We start from the raw sequence: 14,615 nt of genomic DNA, 5'->3' as shown, positions 1-14,615 counted from the left end.
AAAATATTATTACCGTTGATTTTAACATTTTAAACCAACGATTTTTCATGTAGGTTTTCTTAACTTCCTGTTTCACCAACTCTCATGACCTATAATAGTTTTAGACTCCAATCATTGTAGTGAATTTAAAATTCTTATATCTATAACGCTTTGTTTTATATTCTTTAACAGCCAACCGAGTTTTTTCCTTTCCAGATGTCCTCTTTTGTGTGTAAATGACATGTCCATCTTAAATATTTATCACTTTGTTCTAAAATATTTTCCACATTTTATCACTATCTTCAACTAATTTATTTGCCCAAAACATAGAACATAATTATGTATCATTCATCATCATCTACCACTCGATTCCGTCAAGGAACATAGGGCCGCAATCACTTGCGGTTTCATGAACAGGTATTTAAGTGAGTAGGTTGTTAGCCCACTGCACCGAACCGTCCCTAATTTAGTAGTGTAAGACTAGAGGGAAGGCAGCTAGTCATCACCACCCACCGCCAACTCTTGGGCTACTCTTTTACCAACGGATAGTGGGATTGACCGTCACATTATAACGCCCCCACGGCTGGGAGGGCGAGCATGTTTATGCGACTCGGCGCGAACCCGCGACCCTCTGATTACGAAGCGCACGCCTTAACGCGCTAGGCCATGCCGGACCCCTATTATGTATTACTGTCTTGAAATCTGGAACCAAAATCTCATTATTCCTTATCACCAATAGCAACAAAGTACCAACTCTGATTATCCAATAAACAATTGTAACAAATGTTCTCCAACCTCTATCACATTTATTAAAAGTTAACAATAAATATAAAATAGCATTTTTTCTGGTGGGTTCCTGAACCAATTTTTAAAGAAATCCAATCATAGCAGGTTTTAAAAACCTTTCTCCTTCATAATTTTACTATGATATTTTACAATCTATATGTCCCGAAACTGAAACCTAACACAACTATAGCAACAATAACAGTTGAATTCTTTATCTACTGTAATGTTTCTTATCAATTTTATCTGATACTTCGAAGAAATTTCAACTAAAAATCTTTTTCTCTTGTAATCACTTAGAGAAACTTAAATACATTAAACCTATTTGTTTTATATCCTCAACTTGAACATGCTGTAACTCATATGTTATACATAAAAACACAATTCTCTGTATTTTCACTACTATATTACTATTAAACAACGTATAACCATGTAATCCTACTTTATGATTTTCCGCGTCGTTGAGTTAATAGCCCTTCAAACAAGCCAACTCATCCCCCATTTAAATATAAAACATCCATTCCACAAACCTTCCTTTTCCAGTTGAAATGTTCACATAAATGCTATTAGATAACCAGGTCCCCCCTTACATAATAACTTAAGCTTAGTATTCAGCCCTAGTGATTGACTTATAATATTATTCCCACAGTTAATTCTTGGGACTATTCATGACAAAATAAATTATGACTCCATTATTAAAATACCTTTATTTAACGATACTGACCTATCATTAGTTCGTGCATGCACTGAAAATGCTGTATCACTACAACAGTCATATACTCCAGACCACATCTTGGATAATTATCTATTTATTCCTTATTACCAGAAAGGCACTTAAAATCAAAGATATCTTTCTTTCTTGGCCTCCTCATCTATAAAATATTAACACCATAAAACGTGACTTTTATAACTTATTGTACTCTCTCTGAATATTTGTACCACTGATTTTAACGAACTTATAACGCTATTAATTCTGCGCCGCCGGGAATCGAACCCGGGTCACAAGAATGGGAATCTTGTATGATACCACTACACTAGCGGCGCTGATTGGCCGATTTAGTTTTTGATCTAGTCAGCAATAAATAGATGGTGATTTGTGTATTTAATCTTGTGATTTTTTTTTCACTGTATACACACTTTCTGTAATAAGATATAGTAGCGACTGATCCGGATGTGAAAGATGAATTCAGTTCGTGTACAACACATCCTAGAAACTTACAAGACAATGTATGTCAGTCATGTCTTGAGTTCCATACTACTTCCTTGTCATGGCGCTACCTATTTGGGTCTGATGAGAAATGTTATCCAACAGTTCTGTGCAATTGTTTGTTTAATTTGTGTCCAAAGTAAGTAATCATTAAATTTACTTTTTGTTTTATTAAAACGATGTGACTAATATAGTTCATTTTTCCCAATTTATTCAAGACATAAATCACTTCCGTCCTTCATACCATCTTCCAGTATTCTTCCCACTACTATAATTACTATTGTCACATATTAGGTAAGTCGGTACACCTAAAAAATACCACAGTTTAAAGTATAAAAGTACTCGTCATTTCTAAAACTTATACAATCAGTTATGAATGTTGAAAGTTCTGTGGGATCGTTTTCAGAACGAACTAAGATGATTCTTAACTTCTGATGTACAGACTAAATGTCATCATGATTTACTTTTACGTGCGATCATTATCTAGTATTTCAACAAGCCTGCCAAATTTTCTCCATTCATATATAAGTTAACACTATCCATCACTGACGTCCTGTGACACAATTTGTAGCATATAGATATAAGACCTAAATTACTACCGTGTTAGTTAGTTTGCTTTACAACAAACTGACATTGGACTATCTGTTGTGTCCACCGTGAGGAATTGAACCTAAATTCTTTATCTGGAAAACGGAATTTCTTTCGTAAATAGCAGATTGCTTAGTTCTCCAACAGGATTAGTGCAATATGTTAATTAAATTACGTATGCGCTTCTTGACGGCTAATCAGACAACAACTGCACGTGGTCACGCCCATAGTTTGTACCTTCTGCTGACTCAGTGAATTCAAAACATCCGTCATGTGTTTCTTTCTGTACTAAAAGGCTGAGGTCAATTGGTATATTTACCATGAGTGTGTTGCTTTTTTTATAGCAAAGCCACAGAGGGGAATCGAACCACTGATTTTAGCATTATAAGTTCGTAGACTTGCTGCTGTCCGGGGGTAGCGGGGTATTAGGCTCGGCACGGCCAGGTGGTTAAGGCGCTAGATTCTTAATCTGAGGATCACGGGTTCGCCCTTTCAGCCGTGGGGATACTATAATGTAACTTTCAATCCCACTATTCATTGGTAAAAGAGTAGCCTAAGAATTGGCGGTGGGTGGTGATGACTAGCTGCCTTTCCTGTAGTCCTACGCTGCTAAATTAGGAACAGTTAGCGCAGATAACCCTCGTGTAGCTTTACGCGAAATTCAAAACAGAGAAACAAGCGGGTAAATCAACGCGAGAGAAACAACATAGACTATATTGTATACAAAACAATAACAAATCCTATAACCCTTAAACCTACGTGTTTTCCCGACATCATGACTATATTTTGTAAGCAACATAGACTATATTGTATACAAAACAATAACAAATCCTATAACTCTTAAACCTACGTGTTTTCCCGACATCATCACTATATTTTGTGAACACGTTTCCACTTTTTTACCAAAACTGATTAAAAAATCTTCAACCAGTCAATTAGAATAAATGGTATGTCACCTCTTTATCTTTATTTTAATGTAGATTTTAAACATGTATTTCGGTAACCCTTGGAACTGAATTGTTATTTGAAATTAACTTCGAGTTTTTAAATATTTTTGATAATTCTATTAAATTTAGTTTATATTTAGTTTTCGAATATTTAATCAATTTTGACATTGTTCCAAGTAACGCTGTGAGAAAGAACATTGTTCAGGTAATGTCGATTCATTGATTTTTTAGTGAAATATAAAAACTATAAGGTCATTCCTGCTAGTAAAAAGGTGAAAAGATAAATAGTCATATAACAAACTCATTGATAAATTCCGAAAGTCGTGATTAAAGAGAGGAAAATTATAATAATTTAAAATTAGCTAACAATAACCTTAAGTCAGTTTGGAATAATTTTCAAACGAGAAGTTTGTTAAAAAGCGAAAACGTAAAGTTTAAGGATAATGTGAAGTCAAGGAACCTAACTAAAACAGAAACAGAACAACGTAACGAATCATGGACGATTTTAAATGGAACCCATAAAAGATTTGTACAAACCCAAACTGATATATTAGCCTGAAACAAAAATGACACCAGGAAGAGGATTGGCGTTGAAATTAACTAAAAACATTTCTCATTTGTAATTGGTAGAGTGGTTAGTAAAAGAGGGTGGTGGATAATGTAAATATTTTAAGTATGGAGGTGTTAAACTAGTAAATTCTCATAAAGGTAACAATAATAGAATTTTCACAAAAGGTAGATTATAATGTATGGATTGCGTTATTAAAATGAATGATTTACTGACAGATGAACTTTATGTAAAACAAGCTGAGGTATCCGTCCTTTGTTCGAGTTACGAATTTAAAAAAAAAATGTGGGTGTATCCTTTGATAAGTAACACAACAATTCCAAATTTCACACAATTTACTTATAGCATAACATAGTATTACAGTATTCATTATGAACTCATCATAAGTTTTGCATAAGTTTTAATAACTCATAATTTACACATTTAAAACATGGTATACACCGTATGATTGTGAGGCTGAATTTGAGCCCGACATGGCCACGTGGGTTAAGGCGTCCGACTCGTAAACTAAGGGTCACGGGTTCGAATCCCCGTCGCACCAAACATGCTCACCCTTTAACCATGAGGGCGTTATGATGTGAAGGTTAATCCCACTATTCGTCGGTAAAAGAGTAGCCCAAAAGTTGGCGGTGGGTGATGATGACTAGCTGCCTTCCCTCTGGTCTTACACTGCTAAATTAAAGACAGCTAGCGCAGATAGCCCTCTTGACGCTTTGCGCAAAGTTCAAAAACAAAATAAGTAGAGAAAAAATGAAGTAAAAAGTTCATCAGAGAATCCTAACGTTGTGAGTTATTTCTTATTTTAATTATGCACCTATTTTAACGTTATTTATTATTTTAACACAGTATCGAAGTGCCAACAAGTAATACTCAAACACATCGTGTTTTGATAAACTCAAATGGAAAATCCCTAGTTGAATAAATTTTGTCTGTTTTTACTTTTTCTATGTTATCACTGTAATGTGTGGGTTGATTCACAGATGGTTGGTTATGTCTGGCTAGAACTGTCTGCGGAGCTGAATTGGGGAATATCCGTTATAAACAACAAATCAGTTTTTATGAAATTTAAATTTGTAGGCCACTAGTATTATCTCAAGTTAGATAAATTTCGCTACATGCTAAGTGAGAGTGTTTATTTAATGATGCAATAACTGAGTGAACTCGTAGAAGGTTTGTAGTACTAGCTTGCATGGTTGTCATGATATATCTAGTTAAGTTAGCGACTTAGACGAGTCATTGCTAATATCTTAAATAATAGATAGTATAAAAGTCAATCATTTGATCATAATGTTAATACTGACGTACGTAAACTGAAACTGAAGATACAAACCAGTAGAAAGCCATTTGAAACTAAGATGATCGGATGTTCATTGATGTTGTTGGGGGAATAATTTAGTTATGAAAGGTTCAATATTCACGAATCGGTACATGTTTCTTTAAAGAGCTAAGACTAACTGGAGTTCGTATTACGAATGATTTTAACTATGTAAGACTCTGTTTCCATAACATCCAGATAGTCAGATAAGATTCACGTGTACGTGACTGATAATTTATTTCCCTGTGGTCAACACGAGACAATAACACAGTAAGAACCAAAACCAAAAAGAAGTATTTAAGTATTTATATATTTGACTGTCTTAACTGTAATTATAGTGTGAAGGTATTTATATGTACAGTGAATCATCTTTTTATCAAAATTTTTAATCATAGTTAAATGTCTGTGTTAGTATGTTCCTAAATGCTCTATTAGTGTCTTCCTGAGTGTTCTGTTAGTATGTCTTGTTAAATGTTATATTAATATGTCTTGTTAAATGTTTTATTGGTATGTCTTGTTAAATGTTATATTAATATGTCTTGTTAAATGTTTTATTAGTATGTCTTGTTAAGTGTTTTATTAGTATGTCTTGTTAAATGTTTTATTAGTATGTCTTGTTAAATGTTTTATTAGTATGTCTTGTTAAATGTTATATTAATATGTCTTGTTAAATGTTTTATTAGTATGTCTTGTTGTAATGAAGAAGTAAATAAAAAAGGAAATAGATATATTTTCCACTTAGTTTAGATAAGAAAACATGAAATGTTCACCGAACATTTTAAAATATCTTTCACTCTTATTTACCTTTAGAAACATTCATAAGTTTAGCATATGGGTAGACCAACTCTGATGTGTAGCTAACTTGCTACTGTTCTAATTGCACAATTTCAATAATGGTTACCTTCTGTTATTGACAAATTCCTTCTTTGAAGGAATCACTAACGTCTATGTTATTTAATAGAATATAGTTTCTCCAGAAAACCAACTGTGTGGTGATCTAGGAATGCTTATAACTATGTCCTCTCTGTTTTGAGAGATTAAATTTCCAAAATGGATCAAAAAACAGATCTTCTAACGGGTACAAACACATTACAAATTTATCATCCACATGGATTAAGTACAGATCCCCTGGTGGATAAAAACGTGTTACAAACACATTGGACAAACTACTGATCGTCTTATTTAAAGCTTTCAACTAACAGACGTTTATAATATTACAGTTTTAGAATTCAGACGCATGCTTTAACACTCTTACATTACTTAACCATCGGTAAATGTCGGGTCTATTTCGTGTTCTAAACAGTTTTTTGTTGGTTCATTTCTTACACCAGCACAGCCTTTTATAGTACATATCAAAACAATTAATATTTTAAAAGCACAACTTTTATTCAGGATCATCACAATAAAACAGTGAAGAAACAATGTTTACAGTTTATTCTTTTTTATTTCCACCAACTGACCCCAGGTTTAAATAGCCTCTTTAACAATATATTGTAGAAACACATACACACATTGCAACTCTGTTTATTTATTTATTGTTGTCTATTAGAGCAAAGCCAAATTCTTCTGTAAGCTTCTTGTTCATTTCCAAAATCCAGACGTTAATAAAGAGCAAAACTCAACTTTACAAGCTCTGCCTGTCTCTTATCTGTTACAGCACTGGTATAACGAAGTTGTAGCTGACAATTTGTATACATATTGTACTGTTTCAATCTGATCAACATCGGTTCATTTCTTTTCTGATCTCTACGAGTTTTCTCAGAAGTAAAACAAAAATTATAACATATTTGAGAATCATTATGTGATGGCAAAGCCAATATATTTTCTCTTAATGATAATTTTACTTAAAATTTATTCATAGTACGTCTTTAATATTTGTCCCTAATAGTATTCGCAACTTTCTATAAGAAATAGGTGCGCATGTGCGACTTATGAATATTTAATCAGTCCATAATTGTTCACCATATCTTTTCGTTACCGAAAGACATAAAACTAATAGCTTGGTGATTTATATTCTAAACAGAAAGTAACTAATATTGAAGGTGATTAGAACAACTGAATTGGCACGTTTCCAACATTTCCCAGAATTGCTGGCTAGTCTTAACTTCTTTTGCTCTTTCACTTTTGTGTTGAACAATATTCTGTTCCACCCACTTCTTACTCATGACTGTATATACATACGAACAGATACGAATTTCCTTTATGCCTGTGTCTGAGAGCAATAAAAACAAGAGTTACATCCATGTACTTACAACCTAAGACTGGATAACTGAGACTGCCGAAAGATCTCATCAATTATACGGTTGATTCACTTATAATCTACTTGTTCTAAGACGCCGTAATTTTATGTACCATTACTGTGATATAACATTTTGCAGGCTTCTTTGTGGTTGGTTTAGTTTACAAAGTTTACTAAATTAATTCGTGTTTACCACCCGGTGGGACAGAGGTAAATTTATAAAACCTAAGATTCGGTTTTCCGTGTTGGATACAGCATATAATCCAATGTGACTTTGTTTCCTATTAAACAATCAAATCTTTTGTTTTATCTGTGTCACTAAATACATGATATTTCCTGATCGGAAATTTCAATTCCTTATCACACCACACCTTTATTACCTAAATACTTTGTGTAACATACTTTTGTTACACAGTTTTCTTAAAAGTGAGAGTTATAGAATGCATGTTCTTACCTGAACAACATGTTAAACTTTGTCAAAATGTAGATCTGATACACACAGTTCCACCGTCAGTTTGTAATTGTTGTGGTTGTCACACAGCTTGCTGATGTATGTGCTTAAATGTGGTTTATTTTAACATACACTACACTCTGTATTGCTTATAATGCCTTCAGTTAACTACTAGAAGTAAAATCACAATAATAAAATTATATATTTTTTTTGAAACAATGTTAGAGCACTAGCTGTCTACCCTCTAGTCTCTGAGTAGGAAATATACTTTGATTTACATAAACGTCTCCATTCTATCAGCTTCACAATACATTTTACTCTAAAGGTTCAACAGGAAGGTTATTGGAACTTTCTAGATGTTTCTGTGTTAAACAAAGAATGACTCTCTATCTAATTCTGTATACATGAAACCATTCGCATGTTGTCACTTTTAAATCGTGTCACTGATTATTACAACAAACGTCAGTCTTCTGTTCATAGGACCATTAACGAGTGTTCGTGTAATGACGATATAACGCTGGAATTGAGCTATTTACAATATGTAGCAAGTTATAAAGGTTATAATCTGATATTATAGATTGGATCCATAATAAAAAACCTTGCAATAAATTACAAATTTCTGAATATACCAAATTACAGACAATAAGTAAGGGAAATAATATGTTTGTCATAATTTCTATCACTATTAACAAAAATAGGTAAGGTTTTTAAGAGAAATACGACTTGTCAAATAACCCTTTACTTCTCTGTTGAAATTAATTAATATTATTTATGGTAATGAAGATAAAACTAAAGTAAAGAAGATACGTAGAATATATATATATTTTTTAGTTGTGGTTTAAGTTATATCAGACAAACAACTATAAATATAAAGTTATATCAGACAAACAACTATAAATATAAAATTATATCGGACAAACAAGTATAGTTATAAAGTTATATCAGACAAACAAGTGTAAATATAAAGTTATATCGGATAAGCAAGTATAGTTATAAAGTTATATCGAAGAAACAAGTATAAATATAAAGTTACATCAGACAAACAAGTATAATCATTAAGTTATATCAAACAAACAAGTATAAAGTTATATCGGACAAACAAATATAAATGTAAAGTTATATCAAACAAACAAGTATAAATATAAAGCTTCCTATTAAATAACATAAGAATGTTGTTCATCCAATCCATTATCATTGCATTTCAAGTATAATTACCTTTTAAATTCTATATCACAAACTGTATTACTTCCTTTCATTATGATATATACTGAACTTTAGAAGTACAAAGTGATATTTCTATCTAGTTTCGTCTCTCTGATACAAGTATCATTATGATAGAGACCGTACACTTTGTGTATGCGGAGTTGGCCAAGGTACTCAGTAGGTACAATACAGATGTGTATAATAGAAATGTACACTAACAGAGAGTTTTGTTCTTAAAACTTTTTACCTAATTTTCACTTAACTTTCTACCCAACTAGCCCCAACACCTGACAAAAAACCATTGATAATAAACCAAACCATAAACAAATCAATACAACAAATCTTTGTTCATCTTTGTTCTTCTTGGTTCAGTAGTTTAAAACTAAATCAACTCTATGTGTTCGATGTTGATCTTAGTGTTAATATTTAGTAGTTATTTAAAAAATATATATTATAATTATAGTATAAAAGATGTTATCATTACCCCCTGGAAGTTAGCCTCCTTACGGATAACTGGTGTTCCTTTAATTAAAAAAAAACAACATAATATCAGGGTTAAACAAAAATTACTAGCATACTATTGATAAATATTATGGGATTGTGGCATGTAGAATGCTCAATGCTTTGTACAGTATTGAATCGTTGTCTTTAGGGAACCAGTCCGAATCTTATCTACGAAAAATTAAAAAGAAATAAACGCAATTATTAAATTTTATTACTCGTATTCGTAGAATACCCTATTTTTAAGTGAAGGTAAAAAGCGTCACGACACAAGTAATAAAAACATTTTATGAATGTAAAATGATGTGGTGGCGTAGGTAACAAAAACAATGCAAACAAGAATATAGAGATGACAAAATCTATACAAAAAATCATCCGAACATGACTTCCAATATTAAACTGTACAATACATATTTAACTTCAATATTACCGTAGCTGGAAGTTATATATTTCTGTCCGAATACAGTTTGTTTTTTTATCACAGTCATATCAAGGTTGGTATCACTGTCGTGTTACTGAGGATTCACGTACAAGGAAAACCGGCCCGGCATGGCCAGGTGGTTAAGGCACTCGACTCGTAATCCGTGGGTCGCTGGTTCGAATCACTGTCAAACCAAACATGCACGCCCTTTCAGCCGTGGGGGCGTTATAATGTGCGGTCAATTCCACTGTTCTTTGGTAAACGAGTAGCCCAACAGTTGGCGGTGGCTGGTGATGGCTAGCTGCCTTCACTCTAGTCTTACATTACTAAATTAGGGGCGGCTAGCACAGATAGGAAAACAAGGAAACCACATTGTCTGAAAATATGTCTTGATTATTACAGACTATTACAAACTTTCACTACGATGTTGGTCGTATTTACAACGCTAAAATCAGGGGTTCGATTCCCCTCGGTGGGCTCAGCAGATAGTCAGGTTTGCCTTTTATATAAGAAAAACACACATTACTTTTATAGTTATCTTTGAGAGTCCGATATTTATAATGTTCTTCTATTAAAGGCATAAGGTTTATTTAAGACATGTTGAAATTGTGAAAAATTATTTGTGTTACATTAATATTAATTCTTTATTGGCAAACATAAGTCAAAATACACATAACCCAAACGGCAATGTAACAAGAGAAGAAACTCTCGTTAACAGTTGTGTCACCAGTTGTCAGAATTTTTATGTGGATTCAGAAGATAGAAGTGAAGGGTAGTTTAAATCTATATTTTGTTAATTTCGTTCTTACACATGTAACATGTATTTTGGTTAACTTGGTACTTGCACTTCTATCATATCAACAGATAACCCGCATTTACAGTTGAATCATGGATTTAGTTACATCTGTACTTCCACTAATGGTGGATATAATATAATTTACTTACGTATACCTGTAACTATATTGTAATCAGACATATCTGTTTAACATCGTTCATAGACAATTATATTAAGCATTGCTTTAAATGCACATGAACTTATTTGTGTGTCTCATTATAGAGCAACGAATTTCTCTCTTTTATTATATTTCATTACGTTTCAATAAAACAGTCAAAATAACTATTTGTATCTTTCAAGATATTTTAATAGTTTATCTCACTTAGTGGTTTTGTTATCAGTAAAAGTATTCCCCAACATTGGCTATTTCACCAGCCTGATTTAACATTATCAGTGAAAGTATTCATTAAATATTGATGCTTTCTAAGTTGTACGACACAAACAAACAAGATTAATCCTCCTCCTTCTGTATTACAGATTACGTTTCTGTTTAACATAAATCATTTTTTTCTGATTACTTTTATAAGTTTCTTTTTTTATGGAAGCCTAGAAATACAATTCCTCCATTTCTGTGCGAATGTCTGAAATGCATTAAACATATAACAGTTAATTAAGCTACAAAACCTCTTACTTTACATTAATATTTGTTGACATTCCTACATATTTTCACTTTGTTAGTCAAAATGCATGTTAAATTGTTTACATAACTGAAGTAATAATACATCTAAATTGTTTTCATTGTTTTAATCCCTATGTTTGGAACTGTTTAAATTACTTTAGCCTAAAACTAAATCTTATTATTTCTTTGCCTATGCTCATACTAAACTGTTTATCTTCGGATAGCTTACCTTATTTTAACTATATTAAAAACAAAACAGAAATAGCAACATTGTGTATCAGATGCAAGTATCACCCCTATTCATCTTAGTTTATCCAGTGTATAGATAAATATTAAAATGTATCACCAAGAAGAATATTGTCATATCCTTTTTAACACGAACGTCTGTCACATTGTATACTTTCATTCCAACAGTTTACATAAATAAAGCAAAGCAATCGGTTAGACACCATGTTGATTGTTTGAACTCTCAACGTGTATGTACCTGAACCATAAGTCAAGCATGTTGAACTTGTAATACAACATTTTTGTACCTGTACAGCGGATTAGCGTACTCTATGTTAATAATGTTACAGGTTTTGTGCTACCCTTGAAACTAGTTTCTAAACGTTGATCATGCTTATTCTGTAATAGCCATTATTATATTTTCTTCCTTAAGTTTACACATTTTTCATTGTTACAGTCTACGAAATAGAAAGAGATCAACATTCAATCACACATATCCATTAGCGTTTCTCAACTTATCTATTGAATGTGCATATTGACTTCCAAAATCACGTTTCAACTCATTAAAGGCAAAAAAAAATGCCATAATATTATTCGTCGGGAGATTCTCAGGTATGAGACAATATCGAGGTATTGTTATGAGCATATGATGGTCTGGTTTCTGAGTCTTTATCAAGGTGCAATCATTGTTTCATGTGCTGTTGATAATACCAAAAGTTCTCTGAGTTTTTATATTTTGGATTAGAAGGTTCACATCTTTACTGCAGCATTAAATACATGTAGAACAAAGTTTTAAATGTATTCTAGCTTTATTACACAACTGCTTATTCTCATATTTTATGTTGTTCCTGAAGTACAACCTTTTGGAATTTTACTACAATATTATATTTCCGTATTGCGTTGTTTATGTACGTGTACCACAATGGTTTGTACCTGTACTACACAATTTGTACCTATCATAAAACGTTTAACATTTTACATGTGTTATAAAATTTCTGGTTGTTACAATAATATAATATTTTTATGAGCGTACCACTATTGTCAAGTTTACTCAGAAGAGATCACATAACCATTTTGTTTGTTTGTTTTTTGAATTTCGTGCAAAGTTACATGAGGGCTGTCTGCGCTAGCCGTCCCTAATTCAATAGTGTAAGACTAGAGGGAAAGGCAGCTAGACATCACCACCCATCGCTAACTCTTAGGATACTCTTTTACCATAGAATAATGGGATTGACTGTCACATTATAACGTCCCCACGGCTTAATGGTCGAGCATGTATAGTGCGACGGAAAATGGAACCCGCGTCCCTCGGATTACGAGTCGAACGCTACCTGCCCATGCCGGATTTATAAACTTACATATACTTTTTGATATCTTTTACTGCTTCACTTGTTTCATACTTTTATGCTGCACAGCACATAAATATAGATGCTCTAGCGCCATCTTTAGTCGAGAAAAAACGATTTAGTTAAAAATTCGGTAAAGCAAATATTGTCTATATTAAGATTCATGTTAGTTGTTGTGTGGAGATAAAAAGATGTTATCCAAGGGTAGCAAGTTCTCAAAACTTTAAACTATTATTGTGTCATAAAATATCTTACAAAATGAAGAATTCGATGTTTTCGTATGAGATATTTTGAGATGTTTTTCATCTTTCATGTTGTCATGGTAAATTTTGATTTATTGCTGAGTTTTACGTTGCTGTAGGAACTTTTCACTTGTTCAGATATTGAATCAATTTTATGAGAATGGATGTTTTGGTAACTTAAAGCTGAAAACATGACAAAATATACATGTAGTGGTATTACAACATTTATAAACAATATAACACGTTGTATAGAAAGTTTAATAAGGTTATAACTTTCTTTAAATGAGCATGATTTATCATTACATTCCTCATAACAACATTGGGATGTTTTGTAAAATGTTAGTTTCTGTGCAACTAAAATGTCTTCCAGAAACTGATATACAAATATATTAACACACACTCACAAACGTAAACACTTGTTAACACACCGTTTGGTAACCTTTATCTCTAAACACCAGTGTTTGTATAGTTGCAGACATAGTAACACTAGAACAATATTTTCTATGGAAAATGAAAATGGCAAATGAAAATAATGAATTTTATGTGCTCGAAAACTGATTTAGATTTAACAAAACTTGGAAATCAGTTCATAGAATTTCTGATATCCCGAGATTGGTTATTTCCAGTCAATATATTAATGTTTAGATACTTTTCATGTTATGGTAATTACAAGAACCCATAACTGAAAGCAAAGGAGGATAGGTTATACACTAATCATGTTACATCTGCCATCTCAGTATATTAATATTAAATATACAGTGGAAAGGAAACAAAGTATAACATCACACTTCAGACAAAACTTTGTATAAATTCAATCAATTATAAAAAAGAAATAAAAACGGGAAATATAAAAAAAACCAATCACAAAACAAAGAAGATATCCTGATGTATTCCCAGGCTTGTTTTATTAAGTTCTTTTATGTATTAACAACTTTCTCTTCTAGCAAATAAACAATTCAACTGTTTTCAAACGCTTCGCTATAATTCGTTTCCATCTAACAAATATAGTTGTTATGTTATAGTTTCTTCAAATATCTAAAGATGGTAGTAGCGGTTTTGTTACACACTTAGGTTTTGGTGTTATTGAGCTGAAAACGACACACAACCTCCTCACGGCGTAAAATATTTTACATCTGGTTCGGTGAT

At 32.3% G+C, this 14,615-nt stretch overlaps 1 non-coding gene across 1 annotated transcript; it reads right to left on the bottom strand.

The window, feature by feature from the left end:
• Positions 1-1,735: 1,735 nt before the first annotated feature.
• TRNAG-CCC (transfer RNA glycine (anticodon CCC)) lies at positions 1,736-1,807 on the bottom strand. Its single transcript has one exon. It is a non-coding gene; the product is annotated as a tRNA-Gly (tRNA).
• Between the last annotated feature and the right edge of the window lie 12,808 nt (positions 1,808-14,615).

The sequence above is a fragment of the Tachypleus tridentatus genome, chromosome 1 (assembly GCF_004210375.1).
Source record: "Tachypleus tridentatus isolate NWPU-2018 chromosome 1, ASM421037v1, whole genome shotgun sequence".
Taxonomy (NCBI): domain Eukaryota; kingdom Metazoa; phylum Arthropoda; class Merostomata; order Xiphosura; family Limulidae; genus Tachypleus; species Tachypleus tridentatus.
Note: the sequence above shows the minus strand (reverse complement) of the source record. Positions and strands in the feature narration are given on the sequence as shown.